The sequence below is a fragment of the Catharus ustulatus genome, chromosome Z (genome assembly GCF_009819885.2).
Source record: "Catharus ustulatus isolate bCatUst1 chromosome Z, bCatUst1.pri.v2, whole genome shotgun sequence".
Classification (NCBI taxonomy): domain Eukaryota; kingdom Metazoa; phylum Chordata; class Aves; order Passeriformes; family Turdidae; genus Catharus; species Catharus ustulatus.
Genome location: NC_046262.2, coordinates 28200260 through 28222627, shown reverse-complemented (window position 1 = coordinate 28222627; position 22368 = coordinate 28200260). Strand labels below are relative to the sequence as shown.

Below are 22368 nucleotides of genomic sequence, written 5' to 3'. Positions count from 1 at the left end.
GGCTATCTAGACAACAACTACAAACATAAAAATGCTTAACAACTGCAAAAATTTGGGACTACATCAAAGAATGAAGCTATCATTCATAAACATTTGCAGTCTCTATTGAATTTGCACATATTAGACACAATCACTAAGCTTGCAGGAACAGCTTCTAACTTGCAAGTCTTCATAACAATTGCAAGACCTGCATATGAAAGGAACAGCAATCCAAAATTCTACTTTTATATAGTAACTTTGCTGTGCAACAAAAACAAACACCAAGTAGCTGGCTCCATTTTAAACTTTCTTTGAGCTAACATGATTTTTTTTTTCCAAGCAGCGCAGACAAAACTTTAAAATCATAAAACCCCTTTCCTCAAACTTGAAGGATGTTTCAAAATACTCTACAATAGACTTTGCTAGCCTACATGAGAGAAAGTAGTATTTTACTCCAAGTAACATCGGTGACCAAAAAACTCAATCTGTACATGTGGAAAAAACCTAACACACAGACGCAGAGCGATTGCTGGAAGTAAATAGTTTCTTTCTGAAAAGGATTTTAAACTTGTTTTGTTATGGTTTGGGGGTTTCTTTTGTTTTTAAACCAGGATACACTGAGGGATTACATCAACCAGCATGCCAATTAGACAAAAAAAAAAATCAGAGAACCCATTTTAACATGGAAGAGATGTTACTAATTGCAAAATGTTTGGAGATTAAAGGACTTTCTTCCCTTGCAACTACAATAAAGTATATCTCTGCAACCCCGTCTGCCAATGAATACAGGCAAGGACTACAACCTTTTTCATTCTGTCCTCCAGGCCCTAGTCCTCTGTTACCTTTAGAAGTTTTAAGTGGAAATGGATATGGGAATTTTCCCATACATCTTCTCAATATTTAGTTTACATTGCAGGAGAGTTCTGGGACATAGAAGGTTGTTAAACTTAGACCAAGAACTTCAAGGTTTTAACAATAAATAGGATCTGATACACAAAAATGTTGTCAAAGTAACAAATCCAGTAGGTCCTAAATGGTGGCAGCCTCCAAAATGCTCCATCTGATATTTTATCTAGAACAATGATGTTTCAGTAACCTCAGCAAGATGTGGGAGTCTTACATGCTTGATTGTTGACTTGATTTATGCATATTAACCTAATGTAAATTTCAGCTTGAATCCCCACAGAGCAGAAACCAGCTTTCTAGTGGTAATACTGAATCTTTTGCATATACGTGTCTGGTTATTTTTAAATATACAGGAAAAAAAAAAAAAAAAAAAGCGATCCAGATGCAGATCCCCTTTAAAAGCACTTCAAAACATTTCCTTAAAAGCTACTTCAATGGCTGTAAGAATATTTGCAGTTATGATTACTCTTTCATTCTTAGTATTTTATAGTGAATGTAATCAAATAACAGACTCCTTTGCTTTGATGAAAGCTATCTATATGTTGTATCTCTAGTATCTCTATTTGAAGAAGTATTTCTTCAGTTTACTTCAAGAACTATAACAAAACTGAGTAACTAGATGCAATGATGTCAGTTCAATGCTCACTCCTTCTCACTGCAGCAGCAGTATTGGCAATAAAACAGTAACAAATAAAAACCTACTGGCACTCTTCATCTATCATACCTGATTTCAGTTAATTCAGTTATCCTTCAACTCAGTCAAAAGTGGATCACTGCAGCACTGGAAACCCCATCTTGCAGAGCCCTTCAAGAATGTGTCTGCTAGGCCTTTGACACAGAAAAAAGTACCAGTACTCCAAACTTTTAACCCCTCTCTCTCCTCAGTGTTTTCTGCTCGAGGAGCTCAACCTTGTTTGTAGCAGGTGTTGGTAAGAGTGACAGTAAACTTCTACATACCTTCTCATCCCAGTCTTGCCAAACCCCTTTCTATTAATGCTGTCTATTGTATACCTCACCATATTAGCAATTCTACTCTATAACCAAGCAAACACAGAAACACTTGAATTATTGTCTTCCTTTCCACTCTGCTTTTAAGTGTGTATGACTAACATAGATTGGGTAGGAAACTTTTGCCAATTCACTAACACAGGAGGTACGAGCTAGACAGTCAAAGGCTTCACACACCAGAGCCCACATCCTGGTGAAGGGACATGTTATTGAAACAAAGGTGTTTTTCACTATGACCAAACCAGATTAAATATCATGACATCTTATTTCTTTTACACATCCAAAGCAATCCTACACGCAGTCCTAGAGCTATAGTTGTTCTCTAATCAGTCCTTTCTGTACTGCCTTTGCTCAGCTACTGAGGGCCCCTTACTGGTCCTTCATTTTAGGAGCTTTTCCAATGCAGTACCTTGACTTGGGCAAGTGGTTAAATATTTTCCCCTTTACCACGCAAATGCAAATATATTGCTTGCACTGGTCCTGCAAAACCTCTAAATGCTTCTCAAGCTGAGCCCTTAGTACAGCAGTACTATAATTATGCCAGCAGCTAAATTCCCTTGCATTTTTTTTTCTGGTTTAGTTTCTCCCTTCTCTTTTATATATTATAATCCTCTCTACCCTGAAAAAGACAAAAGGGAAAAAAGCAGAAGAGAAAGAAACTCATCTTTCTTCTTTCTACTTACTTTACTCCATATCCCTGCTCTATTCTGTACTTGTGAAAATTCCCCACTTCAATTTCCTTTTCCTTTGTTTATTCAGGCCATTCTCCATTTCCTATTTCCTCCTTCCTTTCCTAGCAACTAGACTTTTCAAAGGAACTTGCTCTGCCTCTTTGAGAGGTTTGGGATTTTTTTCCTTTTGGTAGAAGACGAAAGAGCCAGGTCTCCCTGGTAGTTCATTTCTTTATCACTCAAGAGCATGCAAGTTACTTTCAGTGTTGATAATCTGCTCTGTCTTCTTGTGTAACGGCTCTCAAGTTGGTAATTTTAAATAATCCACTGCAAGTAAAAATTATTGATCAGGCTATTCATGTGACAACTGAACTTTAAAAGACAGGATTATCTGCAAATGGGTAACACTCAAAGAGTGACTTCTAATGGGGAAAGTTTAAAATTTATATAAACCCTAAAACATGCAAGGAAATACACCTAGAAAAAGGTTCTAGAAAAGTAATTTTCATGTAATCATGCCAATTTTTGCTTACTTCTATGCTGCAAATTACTTCATTTCTGCCTGTGGTTAAGTTTAGATTACCTATTTCATTAATTCCAGCACTACTAGTGAGCTAAAAATTACATAAGGGTTTTTTATGTTCTGTTTTTTTTGTGGGAAAGAAACACAGCATTACAGATGTCAAATGATGTGTTGCTGTTATCGAATCCAGATATCATGCACCTGGTCCAAATACATGGTCTAGTTATCGTAGTAGTCTTGACAGCAAAATTGATGTTCTTAAATCAACTAGGATTTTCAGGTTACAAGGACAAAAATGAAAAGAAAGACAAATTACCAAACTGACACTCCCACATAGTCTGTGTAATCCACAGCTGACCTGCCATTTCTTTCATTACTAGTACACACAATTTAACACTTTAAGTATGGCTGTAATCATATAATGAGATTTGCTAAAGCCAGACTGTGTGAACTAGTCCAACAGTAGAATTTTGATGATCTACTTGCTGAACACCAAGAGTACTTTTCAATAAATATTTTGAAACTAGCAGAAACAGTAGCATTAGCCATCACACATTTGAAATGTTCTATTACATTCTGAAAGCATATGAAATTCTAATCATTACCTAGAACTGACTCCAGTATTCCATGAAACAGAGGCATGTCATAATTTAAAATACAGAATGACTAATGTTATGTATGCAATGATACTTATTAAATATTCCCTCTCATAAAAACAGAATTGTATAACATTTTACAGTAAACATTGCATTTAGAGCAGTGTACTTATGGGTATGTCATTTGTTTCAGTAACAAACAGTTATATTATGTAGCAATTCACCCAATGAATAAGTACTGTGATCCAATATTTTAATTATAACTTCAAAAAGGCCTCATCCATTACACAGGTAAAATAAAACTTTCAAATAAAAATATGTAGGAACAAACAGGAAATGAGAGATCAAAAACTGTTATTGCAAAACCAATCCTGTACATGATCTATGTTAGTAGATGGAAGTGTCATAAATAAAAGGCTTATTAAGCTGCTACTTTATTTGATCACATGGCCTAAAAAATGAAAGGACTACAATCTGAAATACATATTTCTGCTTATTCCCCTGTGAAGAAGTTATTAAAGTATTGGTGAAAAAGAAGAAAAGAATGTGTAAGATTACAAATATAAGATACAGCATTTTCTGGGGAAATAAACACCAGTTTAGAGAAAATCTAAGTTTAAATTATGAAATCTTTAATGCTCACATACAGCCAGAGTATCTGAGCCTTAACTATGGTGAATCAAAACTGAGCAAAACACTTGCAGATAGTATGAATGCATGCTTCAAACACCTACCAAAATCAATCTCGTCCTGTATCAGTTGTCTATACTCAAGTTATAAAAGAGTATTTCCGAAGTCTTATCACAAAGGACATCTCCATTCTCAACACAGCAGTCTCACTGAAATTTGACATTACAGAGTACTTTCCAACAGTTACTACTGCTGGAATCATTAAACATGTACAGTAGAAGTTGAAGTTAAAAAGACAAACAAGAACTTGCACCTATCTGTATTATTTCCATACAGAACCACACATCTACCCACACCTTCACAGAGCATTCAGCTCACTTTTGTAACACTTCACAAAGAAGCAAGGACACTTACAACTTTAAGAATCACTAAATACTCTATGTTGGAAAGGACCCACAGGCATCACTGAGCCCAAGTCCTAAGTGAATGGCCTGTGTGGGGATTGAATCCACAAGGTGAGCATTTTTAGCTTCATGCTCTAACCAACTGAACTAGTATCACAGTTTCTTGCACCTTCTTAATTACCTACCATCTGTATTTCCTTTCTCTCATTTGTAATACACTTTGTCTTCCTACTATCATCCTTGTATTCAGACTAAACATCAGTTCTCATGTACTTCCAAGCAACCTGCCAGTTTCTGTTTTCCTTCCAGACAAAATATTGATACTTCTCCTTCCTCACACTTCAAAAGAAATTCTAATCAAAGTACCACAATCTTACTCACTGAGGCTTACAGAATTAGTCTTTTCACAATCTGCTTTTCACAAGCAATTTGTCTTTTCACTAACAAATCAAAACTAATTTCTTCTTCAAAACCAGCAACAGTTCTCCTCCAACTGAAAATCAATTTTCTGACCCCACAGATAATTTTAATATAGCTTAGCCCAGCTTTCAAATCTAATAATATTTAATGTGTTGTAAAATGCTTTTTGGTTATCCTATTTTCTTCCCATTTCCTCTCCAGAGGCACTCAAAACTTGCCTGGGAGTTGGCTATAGTAAATCTGAAGACAACAGATCCAGAAAGACAAAAGGTTGTTTCAGCAATGTGAAATGAAAGACAAAACACTTGTCCAGATTTGGGCCATGAAGTTTGATTCCAATTAGGTCAGACATTGACTACTGTCAGGATCAGAAAGCAATTTTAAAACCTACTTGATTCAGAGCAGAACAGCTAATGGTTGTTTTATTATTGGGACCAGAAGAAGAAATGTAGGAAAGCAACAAATCCTCAACAGGAGACATGCGGATGAATATGAGAGAAAAGTTGTGAAAAAGAAGAGTAAAGAGATAGGTAATGAACAGAGAGGCATCTGGAGGGACGATGAGGCAAAGTTGTTTACATTCTTGCTCTCTCCTTATTTTAAGCCCATATTATTCCCAGAATCCTACTGAGTTCCTGCTTCTGCCTGGAAATTCACCTCATGCTCCACTACTGCAAGAAAGGAATGCAGAAGTATTTTTGCTATTGTGATAAAAGACAAAAATTCCTTTTCCAATAACACTAGAAATATAACCATTTAGAAACAGTAAGTTATATCATGTTCATAGCCTTATATATACATGCCAGTGTCTTTGACTAAGATCATTTTACCTATTTGGGACTTCAAAACAGTTATCTTGTTTGTGGTGCAGTATCATCCATATTAGAAAGTTCAAATTAACAATTTAAACAAACTTTTATTCCCTACCACTTGCTGCGTAAGCTTACCAAATGAGTCTACAAGCCCATTTAACCTTCTTGCTGCATCTTGTGTCTTTGCCAAGAAGGCTTAAATACCTTTGTCCCTTTGTTTCTGTTTCTTCTCCTGTAGGTGACATCGGTGACAATGATTTACCATCTTACTTCCCTGATAGCAAAAGGATGTGCAGCACTTTTGTTTGCTTACTTTCTTCCTCTAAAGGCTCAGTGAGTAAATGGAAATTATGTCTAGATGAGAAGATACTGTACCAAACAACAACTAAGTATTCTAGAATCACTGTAATTTATTATGAAGAACTGTTAGATGAGAAACTACATTTTCCTCTTACCAGAAATAAGCAAAATACAATTTCAACCAATAACACCATGGTGATAATTCATGCATGTTTACTGCCTCTGGAAACATACCTCTGCCTAATAGGGGAAGTAATCAAGATGTTATTTTGCTTAACAATGGGATTTCTTAAAAATATTTTCTTTCCTCTTAATATTTTATAATCAAGAAAGCAGCCTAATGATTTAGGTCATCATAATAAGAAAAGAGTCAGGAACATGAACCTTAAGAAGCAATACAAACCAAAAAGAAGTCAAAACAGAAGGCAAGTGTTCTAACATTACACATATACCTAGTTCCTCAAGCACAAGAGCACACCTTAGTAAGAAATTGAAGAATTTTAGGCACAAATAATACCACTAGTACAAGTTCTTATTAAACCTATTTGTTTAACAAACCTCTATTAAAAATGTATAGGTCATTAGGTGATGCAAAAAAACGGCATACTGTTCCACGATATATTTATGTTCCTTAAAGGAAGAAATCTATTTCACAATTAGCTTAATTAGTATGCAATGACATCACACAGAAACTGTTAAGAAAGGCAAATACTAAAACTTGACTTGTGAAGCTGCACTCAGGAATCCAGCTTGACGAAAAAACCAAATTGCACTGGCACACCCTTGTAACCGGTTCTAGAAGACATTCATTCCAGCAAATCAGAACACATTGGTCTCAACAGGTTGAAGCTTAATGACCTGACAAAAACAAAAGACCGTAACACTGCAAAAGTTCTAGCTGGTTTAACAGTCCATGAATCTTAGAGACTGAAAGAGAAAACAAACAAAACAAAAAAACAACAATGACAAGAGGCAAAAAAATCCCCAAACCAAACCAAAAATCCCACCATAAACCCACAAACTCCCAAATAGGAATACATGCGTCATATGCACATAATGCATAATTAAGTACTCAGCAATCTAATGGCCAGACATTTATTTATTCAAACTAAAAATACATTTGAGTTATGATGGAAATTAAAGAGAACATTTAATATAAACTGCTTATATTGCCTGTTTACTTTTTAACTGTCATTCCACGTGTTTAATCATTCAAGAAGCCAAATAGTTCTCTGCACTAATGATTTTAATTAAACAAGACACATTATGGTGCATTTTTATATAAGAAGAGATGGAACTTAATGAGTTCAATCTAGACTCTGAATTTTAGTTAATTACCTTATGCCAAAAAAGCGCAATGGCTGTAATTTTCAACTATAGCAATTTTTAACTTACTGTTGGCATACTGCATTTCTAAAATTGAAATGTAATAAAAACATAGGAAGCTCTTGGAAAAAACTACAGTTGACATTATTAAATACAATACTTATAAAGAAATGTTACATAACCAAATAAATTTATCAAAACTTATCATATTTTTCAAACTGTGCAGTTCATTAAAGAATGAAAGCTCAGTCAATTACATGAGCTGAACAAGCTGTTTCTGGTCATAGTATCCTTCAAGGACTTAAAGCAATCATAGTTCATCATCCTACGGTTATTTTTACACAAACGGGGAGAAGAATATATTCCCAGTTTGGTTGTTGGAAAGTCTGGCCACCTACTGTTCTGGCTTTTGTTTAGAAACCTGCCAATATTCAGATCTTAGCTGATTTTAAATTCCTGAGTCTAGGTCCTTTTCCACTGCCCTAACACTGAAAAAAACAACTGGCAAACAGGAACAAGTTCCTAGCAGAGGCCACCAACACAGGTGGAAGCTGTAGCACAGACCCTATGGGGACAAACTGGGAAATAGGGTCTATTCTGCCGGGAGGAGACTGGAGGAGCCTAACAGCAGCCCCCAGTACTATGGAAGTTACTCAGAAGATGGAGCCAAGTTCTTGTCCTCCATCCACAGGACAAGAGACAGGAGCAAGTTGAAACTGAAAATGTTCAGAGAGGATATAAAGAGAAAGTTTAACATCCAGACTATGGCCCAGCAGTGGATGTGCTGTCTCCATCCTTGAGGATATTTATGACCTGCCTGGATACAGCTTTTATACCTGTTATGACCATAACTAACCCTTTTTATGCAGAACTTTGAAATAGAAACCAACTGAGCTCCCCTCTTCACTAAATTATTCTGTGGTTCTATACATACAATATCTGTCTTTAACTAAAAGTTATATTATTTGACTAAATTTAGGCTTTAGCAAAGTTGTAACAATAACGTCCGAACAATTTTCTTTAAAAACAAACAAAAATTTAAAGAAATCCTTTTTATATTTATTAGCTGTCTGTCCACTGAAGATCAGGGATGATATGCTCTTGTTTTCATCTCCTGAGCATGAAAAGGGACTATCACTTTTCCTGGCTTCACAGATCTTTAACCCATTAACTGCATAACAAAGGGCACTCAAGGTGACTTCCCCTTGGACATTCTCACTTAGAAACACTTCAGCTACATTGCATCAACTCAAAATAATACTGAGTTTCTCATCCAAGAAAAGTCTGACTAAAATATATTATTTCATCACCCTACACATTCATAACAACAATCACATCACAGCAAAACAACTTAAACAGAAAGAAACACAATGTACTGTCAACCTACCCAAAAATTTTTACCTCAAGAGCTAGAAAAATTTGTGTCAGAACTCATCAAACCACCACAAAAACTGACAAATACTATAATATTTTTTAAAAAACAAAGTAAAAACATTTTTGCATTCCAAAGTGAATTTACGATTCACCTTTGTGGGTTGACTGGCAGAATTACTGATTAGTATCATGGTATTTACAAATGGTATTCTCAATTTGGTCCTCCCACTAAAAAGAAACCCTGGCTGCTCCCTCCATGTCCCTGCTCCAGTGAAAGAAACAAAAGGCAGAGATTGCAGGTAGACATAAGAACAACTTCCTGGAAACAGCAATGAGATAAGGAAATGGACAGTAACAGCAAGAGTACTAATAATAAAAGTGTACAAAAGAGAGTGATTTACATGCAAAACGCTCCCCAAAGGTCCCAGGTTCCCTCTGCCCACCACACCTCTTGATCTGAAGCAACACCCTTCTTTCCAGAAGTCAGATCACCCTAGTTTCGACTAGGATAAAGTGCATGGTATAGACTGCCACATGGCTCCAGGCTCCACCCTCTCGCAGCTACTGCAGAAAAATTAACTCTGTCTTGGGTGAAACCAGGACAATAAAATAGCAATCTCACCAAGTGGCAGAGCTCTTTGGGAAGAAACCTGGAAAAAAATATCAAAGCCCATGAAAATTATGGCTTGGCTTAAGGGTGCTGCAGTCTAAAGATATCCTTCTAAACACTGTTAGTACACGTGAACCAGCTGGGTAGCAAAGGCCATGTGAAGCTTTCAGTGTCCCTTATGGTTTAAGCTGCTGTGGCTTCCAGTTGCTGAAATATGAACGAGTTTAGGTACACCCATGTGTGTTACAATCACACATGCAACTATTGCAAACATAGCTTAAATTTATTTGTTTCTGAGTGCTACTGGTGCAATCTCATTAAAATTCAACCAAATAAATCCCTTGGTTTATTTATTCTCCACTTTGATGCACATCTATTTCATCACACTCCCAATGCATAACAATGAAAAGTGAAGACTCCAGGTCATTTTCACATCCACTTTGCATAGCGCCTGTATGTTTTACTAAGTTTTGCATTCTTGTTATCACAAACTTAAGTCAAACATGCCTATCCCCAACTTCTGCAAGCATGCTTATGAAACACTTGCTGAAATTCAGTACGCATCCCTCATCTTCTCAATGTCCAAAACATGGTTTTAATGTGCTAGACTCCAGTTTTAGGGAAGACACATAGGAATAGAATACCTTAATGCTAGCCAACTACCTTGAAATCATTTTTAACTGAAGAAACCAGGTTAAGAGAAAAGCAACCAGAAGTACATTTTCACAAGCTCCCTGACAGAGAGCATAGTTACAAAGGTTTATTAAGACACAGGTATACGGCAATTAAAAGATAACCATGCACCTATTTACACAGTTGTTACAGTAGTTCCAAAGTCTGTCTTTTGGGAGCCAGCTGTTGGACTGACACATGCTTTACTGCCCACAGCTGAGGATTTGGGTCTTGTGCAATCCAGTGCCCTCCGATTCCACTGGGAACCCAACATTTCTTTTGTAGCTCAGTCCATCTTTGGGGTTATCCAGGATGTGATTACACAACATTTTCTCTAGCATTGCAAACCAGCTTAAGCAGTCATCCTGTCCGTTCCCTTTCCCTCGTGCCACTTGTTCCAAATGAAACAAAAAAATAAATTTTAACTTAGGTGACTTGTGATACAGTTTATTTACAGCACAGCTCTACAAGAAGCTGTTGTGCTTACACAAACGAGGGAGCAGCAAATTCCAGGGCTTGTGAGAGGCTAAATAAAGAAAACTCTTGAGAACAAAGAAAGGTTAAGAGAACAGTTAATACCCACCATGACACTACAACTCCACCTTATTCTTAGATCTCTGTGACTTCATGGTTTGCAATTCCTTCTCTATGGTTCATAAACCCCTCTTTCATTAGCAATTTTTGTTTGTGTTCAATTGCCTTTGTCCTCAAATGCTCTTGCACTAGTCTGCCAGCCAAATCTACCTAATACATAACTCAAACACCACCTACAGCCATAGCTCCATAACTGAATCCATGCAAGTAATCCCATAATTTCATACTGAAATTAAAAGGCCTCCTAATCTAAATGCACTTGAATAACTGAGGCCTCTAAAAACTGCTTGATAAATACAGGTACCAAATGTACTTTGTATTTATGTATCAAGACTGGCAAAGGGTTTCTTACTTTAGAAATACCTGACAGTACTAGAAACTCAAGCTGTAGCCAGTGTTACGACACATTGACTACTGATGAACATTTTCATCATAACTATGAAATTCTTGTAGTCAAACAAGACTAATGGATGTCAGAGATTAAAAATACTCATTTAAAGCATACTAGACAGGTATACCAACATGATTCCGCTAAGATATTATCCACCCACCAAAAAAGCCTTCAAAATTCTTGCATTGTTTTGGGTGAGCAGGATGATATAGACTGTGCAAAAATGTCTAAAAAACTCATTTAAACCGATTGGATAATTAGTCTCACTAAATACAACAAAAAATAAATCCTTGAGATCAATGAAGTCACGTAAAGAAGTATTTTTAAAATTTTAATTACACATGCAAATAACTTTAATCACAACACTTTGAACATGTATAATAAATCCATTTACTTAAAACATCTGTAAAACACTTTCTTAAGTCCTGAAATCTGCTGCAGCTGCTCAAGCACATAAGCAGAACAATAAAGGTAATACCAGCTAAAGCAGCTCCACTGAACTGTCGATAAAAAAACTTACACAACAAATAACACATAGATCAAGAACTGGGGTAAATATCAGAAAAAAATCACACATGGGGTTGCATGCAGAGCAAGAAATACCACACCATACATATTTATGCAAGCATATAAGCACTTTCAAAATCCTAGCCTAAAAACAACTTTGGTGATAACCGGCGTACACAGGACTTGAGCAGGATCAAAACTGAGAGCTAGCCAAGAAAAAAAACAAAACAAACGGAGACAGAGAGACAGATAACATCGGATGTCAACAAACATAAAATAATAAGCCCTAAAGAATAACTTGCAGTTATTCCCATGTGATGTTACATTTTAAGTCAAATGTAAGCAGATAAACAAAACAACCACTCACAGGATGTGCAGCTCAACAGAATCTCTGCTTAATACAGGCACAAGCAAGACAAGAAAAAGTGTTCTGATGAAAAGACAAAAGGTATTGAAATCATTCTCAATTCCCTTGAAATATTGTATTTCGTGACATCGCAAAAACCACAGAAAAACAGAATTAGTTAATAGATTTCTATGAGCCATGAACAAATACTAAAGACTCTAAGAAAAAAGAAAATACACACATATACCTCCCCTTCCCCCACTCCTGCAAAAAAATACCACACAGAACCAGAAAAAAAAGCAAGCAGACAGAAAATCAAAGCACATAGAGCTAACGCCCCTTTTCCTAATAAAAGGAAATGAGCAACCATGATTGAAAAGCAATCTACTAACAACAAAAGGAACTATGTAATACTATTGTGAAAGTCATTGTCAAAGATAGATGCAGAGACAACTCACCTCAGAAAAAGACTATGTTTCTATTGATTTCAAATCAATAGTTGCCTGCGTCAGATTGGACTCTTTTTTTCCTACAAATCAGATTTAAAGATTCAGTTTTGACTGTGCGAAACAGTAACTACATAATCAAAATTAGATAGACAATTACCCTCTAGGCAAGTCATTCTACATAATACAGGGACGTTATCATTGTCCATGTTAACCAGACCTCTCTGCATCCAGTACCACATAATCCACAGAGCTTGATGTTTTGAAAGAGGCATCACCCTTTTTCTTTGAGCATCTTACAGGTTGCAATTGACAGTGACAACCTACCTTACAGTTGCACCTTGTAGGTGTCACTGTACTGAGATGCACACAACCAATTTAAGTGAGACATACAATTTACTCTCTAGACAAGCACAAAACGCAGCAGAAAGCATCTATTTGTATGTGGCAAATAAAACTGGATTAGAGTTCCTCCAGCAGAACTACTACAAAGAAGTTTCTTTGTATATTCACATTTTTGTACTGTTTTTCACACCTGCATAAAGACAGATCTCACAGAATAGTTTTTTAAATCTCCTACAGAGAAATTCAAGAAAGCTCCTCATTCACCTTTTGATGAAAAAAATGGAACTGAAACAAGTTAAAAAAATACAAACATGAGCTCAAATGTTGACTCAAATCATGACTCATACTAGTCATCTTACTGGACTCATGCTGAGAACCCCATGGGACACATGAATATGTAAAGAACCCACCAAAATCACTGCAGAGCCAGTGTCAGAGCCTTTGAAACAGTAGCTCTAGTAAGTCAAATGAAATAATACAGTAGTGTACTTTCCTAATCACATTGATAACATTTGCACGCAAGCCTAGGTAAAAAGTAGCAGGTGTGTTACAAGAAAAATGCTAGCCTGTAACAGAACAGGAGCAGTAGGATAGGATAATTTGGACTGAAAGGCACCACAAGAGGTCCTCTAGTTCAACCTCCTACTTAAAAGTTCCAGTTATGTACCTTTCTAAAAAAAGCCACCAGATTTTGGTTGCCTTCTTCCAGTTGCTTTTTTTTTTTAGAACACCATTTTTAGAACAAATACTTGTTTTATTAGAGCATGGTCAGTTCTGTTTTTTAATTAGTTATAAAAGGTAATTTCAATTAGTAAAAAGTAACAGCTTTTTAATTGAAGCTTTGTAACTTCTGATACTCTTCTATGAAGAGTAATGAAGGTAATGGCATAATGAATGCCCATTAATTACTGTCTCTGTTTAATACTACTACATTTCTGAATTCAGTTTATTTCCCTTTTAAAGCTCTTTCAGATCTCAGTTTATTTCTTGTAACTGCAAACATCGTTACTTAGCTTTTTGTAAAAAAATACTTACTGTAAAAAAAATTATTGTAAAAAAAATTACTTACTGTAAAAATGCCCCAAAGTTGAGATAAAAAGAGACCAATGGCAAAGCAACAACCTCATTCAGCAACTGCTTTTCTCCTAACTTCAGGAAGATGATGCCACTGCTAGTACAACATGGCAGTAACATTCACTTTAGTACTATTGTGTGGTCATGCTCAACATTACCACTACATAATTTGGAAATGGTTATTCTACAGTGATTTCAACTTTTTATAATTTTGAACAGCTACAAATAAGAAGTGGTAGCAGCCTTCTTTCATTTTCCATTCTGCAGTTCCAGTCAGTCTGATTTAACTAACAAGGATGTTGGACCATTTTCTGCATTCCATGTACTTCTTGCTCATTACAACTTCCCCTCCTAGCAGTAAATACTCCTTGCCCATGTTGCTGTTGTTGGCACTTACATAAAATGAAAATCTGCAAATAGGTCACATTTAGGCTTCTCTGGGAAGTACACCATTGCTTAAAAATCCCTATGATTTCCTACAATAATACTGAAGTTGTTTAATTCAAAAGCCTAGATGTACACCATGTAAGTCACTTTGGATGCAATCTTACCAAGCAGAAGACAGTCACTATATTCCTACAGAATCCTCAAGTTACTACCACAGACCCTAAAAAGGGAAGAAAAATGGGTATGCCCAAAGAACATCACTATGAAGAAGACTGAGATGCAGGAAGGAAAAGAAAGTCAATCCATATAACTGATCCAAAATACCTTCAAGTGTGTACAGAATCTCTCTATAGTCTTCTGTCAATACTGAATTTCCATAGAAAAGAAACTTAAGAAATACTTCTCTCTCACCTAGTTACATACACATTACATTTAACTAGCAATAGAGCAAATGATAATAAATTAATAAGCTTTACGGAGCTAAGATGTCAGAAATACTGATCATGAAGCAAATCATCTCGAGTGCAAAATCACATTCAAAACTCTTAATAGCCATTAGAGCCTTCCCAATTAAGTTTCCTTCTGTCCAGCAACCAAAAGGAATACAGTCAACAATTCTCAGCATAAAACAATTTACAAATTACCAAAGGAAGCTGTTATTTTCTCACCTGTCACTGACTGCAGAACTGAAAAATTTGAAGATAATGCCACAATCAGGTTCTAATTAGACTTCAGTCGCAAAACAAAACAAAAAAACAAAAAAAACCAAAAAAACCCCCAAAAACCAAAAAAACCTCTAAAAAAAAAAAAAAGACAAAATAAAAGAAACTTAGGAAGTTTTGTTTTAAATTCTTTCCTTAAAAAAAAAAAATTACCACGCGAAAACCAATTACATCCACTAGCGCACAACCCACACCAAACGGAACATTTCCCCACGCAGAAGCAAATTCAATAGGGACATATAGAGAAAACCCACAGATGCGGTTTTCCGCGTCTGCGAAGAGAATTTTTAACGGCACCAACAAGTGTTCGCGAGGAAGTTCTCCCGCAGCACACAGCACCTCCGCCGAAGAGGCGCGGCAGCCACACTTCCAGCTTCCCCGCCGCCCAGGTCGGCCCGGCCCGCCCCCCGGGAGCCCTGTTTACGGAGGGGGAGGAAGCCAGCGCGGTGCCCCGCTCGCAGCGCTCGGCGGGCCGGGCCGCCCGCCCCCGCCCGTCGGGGACAGCCCCCGCCCCCGGGACGGGGCGCGGGACGCAGCGGTGCCGCCGCCATCCCGGCCACCCCCTGGGCCCCGCCGCCGGCCGGGCAGTGCTCACCCCACTCACCGCGGCGGCGGGCGTGCAGCGCGGCGCGCAGGCAGCGTCCCGCCCGCTCCCTCCCCATGCACGGCGGCGCCGGCCGGGGACGCGGCGGCAGCTCCGCGCCGACCCGCGCTCCTGCCGCTGCCTCCGGCTGGGCGGCGCTCCCGCCGCTCACGTCATCGCGCGGCTGCGGGTGGGGCGGGCTCCGCCGCGCTCCCCCGGCCAGGCGCGGCCGCTCCGCGCGGGCCGGGCTGTCCCTCGGCCCGCAGGGACACCGTGTGGCCGTGGGACGGGCGCGGCACTGCGGCTCTTCCCTGCCCACTCCTCGCAGAATCAGAGCATACTCTGAATGGGAAAGGGCAAGAGGCACACACGGATCGTCGAGTCCAGCTCTTGGCCCTGCACAGTACCATTCCCAAGAGTCACGTACGTGCTTGATCGAAACTCATCTGGAGCTCTGTCAGGCTCCGTCGGCACTAGAGAGGGCATCAGGGTTTTGTCAGTGCGAGAAGCGGAACCGCTGCCGAGCAGGCGAGCGCTGCTCTTTGTCCCCGCTGCCTGCTCGACAGTCGGTGTGGGTGGCGAGGGCTTCTTGTGTCTCACCAGTCTCCGTCTGTGGGAGCCCGCTGAGGTGAAAGACGGACCGCGGTGAGCCGAAGGGCATCGGACCGGCCACTGTGAGGAATAGATCTGGCCTTGTTCAGCCAGGGTAAACAAGCAGTGCGTTTTTGCTGCGGTCTGGCTGCACAGTAGTAAGTGTGTTAGCTGCGCCAAAGAAAAAATATACCGTTGTTTTTTAAGCAAAGTGTGTGCTAGTTCTGTTCCAGTTCTGACTTCTGAAATGCACACTTTCTTGTCACTTCCTGTGTGATGAGTTTGTTCCTTCTTTTCTTGTCTGTGCCAAGTAAACACGCTTTACCCGACAGCTCAGGAGCTGGGGTGTCTTTTAGACAAAGGAAGAACACAAGTTGGGACAGGAAGAACTAAAAAGCCTGTAAAAGTTTGATGCATGATGAGTCTCAGACTCACGCTCATTACATTAATGCTTGCAAAGCAGGCTGTTACCTGTCACCTAACAATATGGTACTGTCAAAATGTAATTCTTTAAGGACGATCTTACTTCGTCATGTCACTGTCATTTCTATGATGTGATGCATGGTTTTTTGCTCAGGAAGGAAGCAAAGAGTATGCCCATATCCTTTAACATCATCTCACAAAATCTAGGCCGTTTCAGAATGAGCTATTATATCAGTGGGTACATTGCTTTGTTTTTAATTGAAGGTGAAGTGCTAAGAACACCTGCTGATTTTGAAATAAAGACAATTACAGCATGTTTTCTTCTATAATATCTGGTCCTTCATCTCAAAGAAAGTTTCTGTGGAAAGAATCTTCTAATAATTGGCTTTTCATGTTTAATGTCTTTAATGTTTGCAGTATGGAAAACTCCCACAAACATGCTGCAGTGACACTGGAAACTTCTTCCAAGCAGAGAAATGAAAGAAATCCCAAAATAAAAATATTCTGATGCCTCCCGAACATAATTACCTAATATGCCACTGATATTCAGACTATTCAAAGGATAGGGAAAGGAGTATGCTACATTGGTTGTGCCCACTACATAACGTAAGACTCTGCTCATCAAGATTTCTATGGATAGACCCCTGCAAATGCAAAGAATTCTACTGAAATAGATGACAAATCCTTCTATTGTTAAGTTTGAGTAGTTTATCAGGATCAGGTGTAGTTGCAAAATTTCTCAGTCTTTGGAGTGATAAAGCACACCATCACTTGCTACGATTTTGCAAGTCCAATCTGTGTTTGGACTCCAAACATCACAGCTTATCTAATGATACCAGACATTCTTATTTGTCTTCTGTAATAATGAAACATGTTTTAGTATAACATAGCAAGAAATAGCATTGTCCTATGAAATATCCTTTTTCACTAGTCTGTTTAGCATTGTTCATTACTTTCATCAGAGTTCTTCCTACTACATAAATTTTCAACAAATCCTTTAAAAGGCATCTGCACTCAAAAGTGAACATCTCAGGTTTGTATCTACCTACCACTTAAGCACCCCTCCTCCCTTTTCCTTTGCTAAGTGATCATACAGAGTCCATGCATGTTAATTGGCTTGAACACAAGTGTCAGCCTATGGCAGGGAGTTGAAGTACCATTTATCTCTGTACTGTTCACATATTCCATTTTGTATATTCACACTGTATGAATACCCTCATATGTAGGATGTAGTAACACAGGCATAACCATAGAATCAAAAAACATGGGTGCTAAATAATTAACTTAGTAAACATAGCCGCAAATAATGGACAAAAGTACAAAACATTATTTCTACAAGTGGTGTAGCAGCTTCAAATTTAGTTTGCTTTTCAAAGTAAGTTACAAACTTGCCATCTATATAAAAGGCTTAGTTTTACTTACTTGATTACTTCTGTATTCCAAATTCTGGATTAGTATGCTGGACAGGAAATAGATTTTGTTTCATTTTCATCTTCAAAAAGCTGAAAATTACAGGGATAGTTCTGTAGTAGTTCCTTCAAAAATTCTTGTAGTCATCCTTTGATTTATCATTTTCAGCTGAAATGAAAATCAAAGCATATTCTCTGTTTGGAAGTCGGGAATTATTTGCAAAACCTTTGCAAATTACAACACTAAGGAAACTACTTATTTTAGTCAAATATATGAAGTGAGACTGCATGTATTTAACTTTTCTTTCTACTTTTGTAGTAGGATGCAAAACCCTTAGGGTTTAGTAAGTACATATATTGTAATATTTTTTCTCCTTTTCTTTGTGTCGTAGGAGAAAAACATGTTTTGGTTAAAAAGCCATGCTTTTCCTTTAAATTTATGGCACAAAGAATGGTCTAAAATGAAATGTTTTTAAAACATTTAAAACCTATTTCCTGAAATCGTATGAGTGAGTACTCCTTCATGGAGGAGAATGGAAGAAAAACCACCTCTAAATACAGGTTTGTGTACGACTCAGCTTGCAAAAAGACACACTTTAATTCATCCCCTTTGGGAAAATACAACCTAGGAAAAGAAGCCATCTCTTGCTTCAACAAGCAAAGCCCCAACAGCAAGTGCAAGATTGTCCCCTTGAGACGTCTATTTGATACCTATTCCTCTGAGAGAGAGTAGAAAGTACCTAAAAATATCTTTTGTGCGTTTCTGCAAAGATGGTTTTTGGAGCACATAAGAATTCAAAAGGTACTTCTCCAGACACTAAATTGTGCCCTCATTGCTGCTCCTGGTGGAAGATGCATTTCTTTGTCAGTTCCTTTTCCAACAGCCCACTGTGTTCTTGATCATGTATAAAATGCTGCATCACACAACAATCCCATAGGGAAAAAAAATTAAAACCCAAACAAACATGGGAAAAGTCCTACAAGAACAGGCATTAGTTTAATTGCTGAGCAAGTAAAATGCACTCAGAGATTACAGTGACTAATGCAGAACAATGACTTCTGTAAATCAGAGAAACGGAGTCAGGTAATGCTCCCTGTGTGTCCGAAACTGCCATTTCCTTTCCCAGAAGTTTCCAGGAGCTGGTTAAGCTTTCATTTTCCAACAGCTCTCTGGTATTCCCTGCAAATGACACAAGGAGAAAACAGAGAGGCCTGCTTTGTAGCCCACAGTGATCAGGAATATTACACTGCCTGACAGATTCTTTGTTTGTATGAAGGATGGGTGTGCCTGATGTCCAGTGGCATTAGAAAAAGGATTGCATAGCAGTATTGCTGTATTTCTTACCAATATTGGTAGCATATGCACAAGCAACCACATGTAGTGCATGAGATTTTCATCTGCACCTTTCAAATCAAATTGTTCCATTTTTATGGATTTCAATAATTTCTGATAGGTTTTCTGCAAATGAAGATTAAATTATTTGCTCATTCATTGTTTAATGAAGCTAATTGGCTCATGTGGGTAGTAAGGACTGCACTGATCTCCATACTGCTTGTGGCAGTATTAAATGTTGCAATCCCTTGAACACACTCAACCATGTGGCTCAGCACAGGTTATTGTGGATCTGATATGGAAATGGAGTAAATTCATTTCTTGCCAAGTTAGTTGAGTCACAACGGAGCAGCACCATGGGATTTCCTTTTAAGGAACATGTGCTTTTCTCTTATTAGAGGATAAAACCTAGCATGCAGCCAACAGTTCTGTAGCTGGAAAAAAGCAGGCAGGCAAGTAAGCACAAGCAATTGGTTTAACTGTAGAACTTCAAAATAAATTTTTGAAATGCAGGCCACTGATGGGAAATGGCTTGGTATAAATGGTATTACAGGAAACCACAAATTTGCTGTCACTCTGTGACTTTTTTACTTAGTAAACATTTAGGTGTACTAGTACCACACAGTGAGGAAAAGGGTCAGTAAGTCTGAATTTCTACTCAAAATCTGCTAATAGAATGAAATAAAATTAATAAAACTGCAGCCTGAAGCTGAAAGAAAACCTTCAAGCATAGACACTGAAGACAGCTTGCAGTGTTTGTCAAGGGCTCTGCTGTCAAAAGTCCTAGTGATTGCAATACAAATGCTTCAGGAGTCCATCAGTATGCCCGGTCTCTATCAAGTAACAGTTTCTTTCCTTGTCAACTTTTGCTTGCATAGGTTCTGTTTTGCTTTGGTTTCCCTTTCATCTTTCACAGGGTATCTTCTGTGCTTGACTGGTATCTAAATACAAAACGTGCAAATTTGTCTTGGGTTTGCATGGCCAGGTTTTGGTAGTGGGGCAGCTACCGGCTTCTGTCAGAATGTGCTGGAAGTTTCCTCCATGTGTGGTAGAGCCAGTGTCAGACGTCTTCAAGAAAAACATGCTGCTCGCTGAGGCTGGGCCAATCAGAAATGCTGATAACATATTTAACATTTTGATAACATATTTAAGAAGGAAAAAAATTATTGGGCAGATGCAATTGCAGCCAGAGAAGAGCAGAGTCGGAGTATGTCAGAGTAACAGCTTTGTGGACAGCAAGGTCAGTGAAGAAGGGGAGGCACAAGGTGCTCCACACACTGCAGCTGGGATTTCCCTGAAGCCCATGGTGCAGCCCATGGTGAAGCCCATGGTGAGGCAGCTGTACTCCTGCAGCCCATGAAGGACCACATGGATGCAGATATCCACCTGCAGACTGTGAAGGAGACCCACACCAGAGCAGTTGGATGCCCAAAAGAGGCTGTGACCCCATGGGAGCCTGTGTTGGAGCAGGTCCTAGCAGGGACTTGCAGACACAGGGAGAGAGGAGCCCACCACTGGGGACAGTTTCCCGGTAGGACTTGTAACCCTGTGTGATCCCACACTGGAGCAGGCTATGCCTGATGGATTGCACCTGTGGAAGAGTGACACACATTGCAGCAGTTCATGGAGAACTGTTGTTGCCTGTGAGATGAGCTCACACTGAAGAAATTTATAGGGAGACATGCTGGCACACATGGGAGACATGCTGGCACACAGGAAATACTTCTCTCCCTGAGCACCGGGAGAAAAAATGTGTGATGAACTGACCCCCTCTCCCCTTCTGCCTGCAGCAGTGCAGGAGTAAGTAGAGCTAGAAAGAGGACAGATGGGGGAAGTGTTTTTAGGATTTGTTTTACTTCTCACTATTCTGATTTGTTTTACTTCTCACGGATCTGATTTTCTGGGTAATAAATTCAAATAATGACCAAATTCAATCTGTTTTGCCTGAGATGGTAATTGGTTTGTGACCACTCACTGACTTAATCTCAAATTGTGAGCCTTTCACTATATTTTCTCTCCCAGTTGTGAAGAAAAGTATTAGAGTAGCTTTGGTGGATATCTGATATCTGGCCAGGATCACTGAATTCAAAAGGTTTTCGGTTCTACTGTTATACAAAGTGTATTCATATTCATAATATAGTGCCTTCCCAGGTCTACCTATCACTAGGAAAATAACTTATGACAAAGAAATCCTCTTTGAAAATCCCACGGGGAATAGAGAAGTCTACTAGATTGAAAACCTCTCAAAACAGATTTTGAAGGCACCAGGTCTGTTTTTTCTTCTGAAAAATCAAAGCAAAATCACCTCAGCCTGTTTTACCTTAGTCAAATATGGGAAACAGCCTGCTTCCCCTATATACACAAACAAGTATTTCTCTATTCGTTCTTGGAGTTTCCAGATATTTAAAGAGACTCAGAAATTGACCAGAAATACTCTAATGCATAATTATAGGTTTCCAGCCCAGTTCATGTGAATACCTTCTCCAGGACTTCATTGTGTACAGTGTTCACAACTGTGCAATGACCTGGATCAATTTGTGGAAAGCAAGATTGTTCTTTGAACAATTTTTTTTATGTCTCAAGACATGAATGGAGTTTAGATGAGAACATCTGTTATGGATTTTTTAAATTAATATTTCTTGAAGTTTATTATATAAAGATTAATAATACCTGATTTTAAATGCAATGGATTGCACCTCTGTCTATATTTTTTTACCGTGCATTATTATGGAAAATTAACCTTCCTGAGCTTGTTTGGCAGCAGTTATCTCTCTGTGAAAGCCAGGAAGCCTCAAAAGTTAATGTTTATGTAAATTCATTTCCATCAGTAGTGTTTCATCCTGTTGGGTTTGGGGGGGTTTTGTGTTATTTAATCTGTTGTATAATTTAATCTGCTTTAGATTAGCAGGATGTGACTGTGATACAGCTAGAAACTAAAAGGACAAAAAGACAACACAATGGGGTAACAAAAATCCTGTTCAGGTGA

The 22368-nt window shown here is 38.4% G+C and overlaps 1 protein-coding gene across 8 annotated transcripts in view; it reads right to left on the bottom strand.

Annotated features, from left to right (window-relative positions):
* Positions 1-15670, bottom strand: part of JAK2 (Janus kinase 2) — a 94890-nt gene extending 79220 nt beyond the window's left edge. For 3 of the 8 annotated variants that reach the window (XM_033085549.1, XM_033085544.1, XM_033085546.1), the window contains exon 1: positions 12528-12597. The gene's annotated coding sequence lies outside the window, so the exon portion shown is untranslated. Of the gene's footprint in view, positions 1-12527; positions 12598-15647 lie in introns of those variants that run through there. The other 5 variants (XM_033085548.1, XM_033085545.1, XM_033085550.1 and 2 more) reach the window with 5 other exon arrangements.
* Between the last annotated feature and the right edge of the window lie 6698 nt (positions 15671-22368).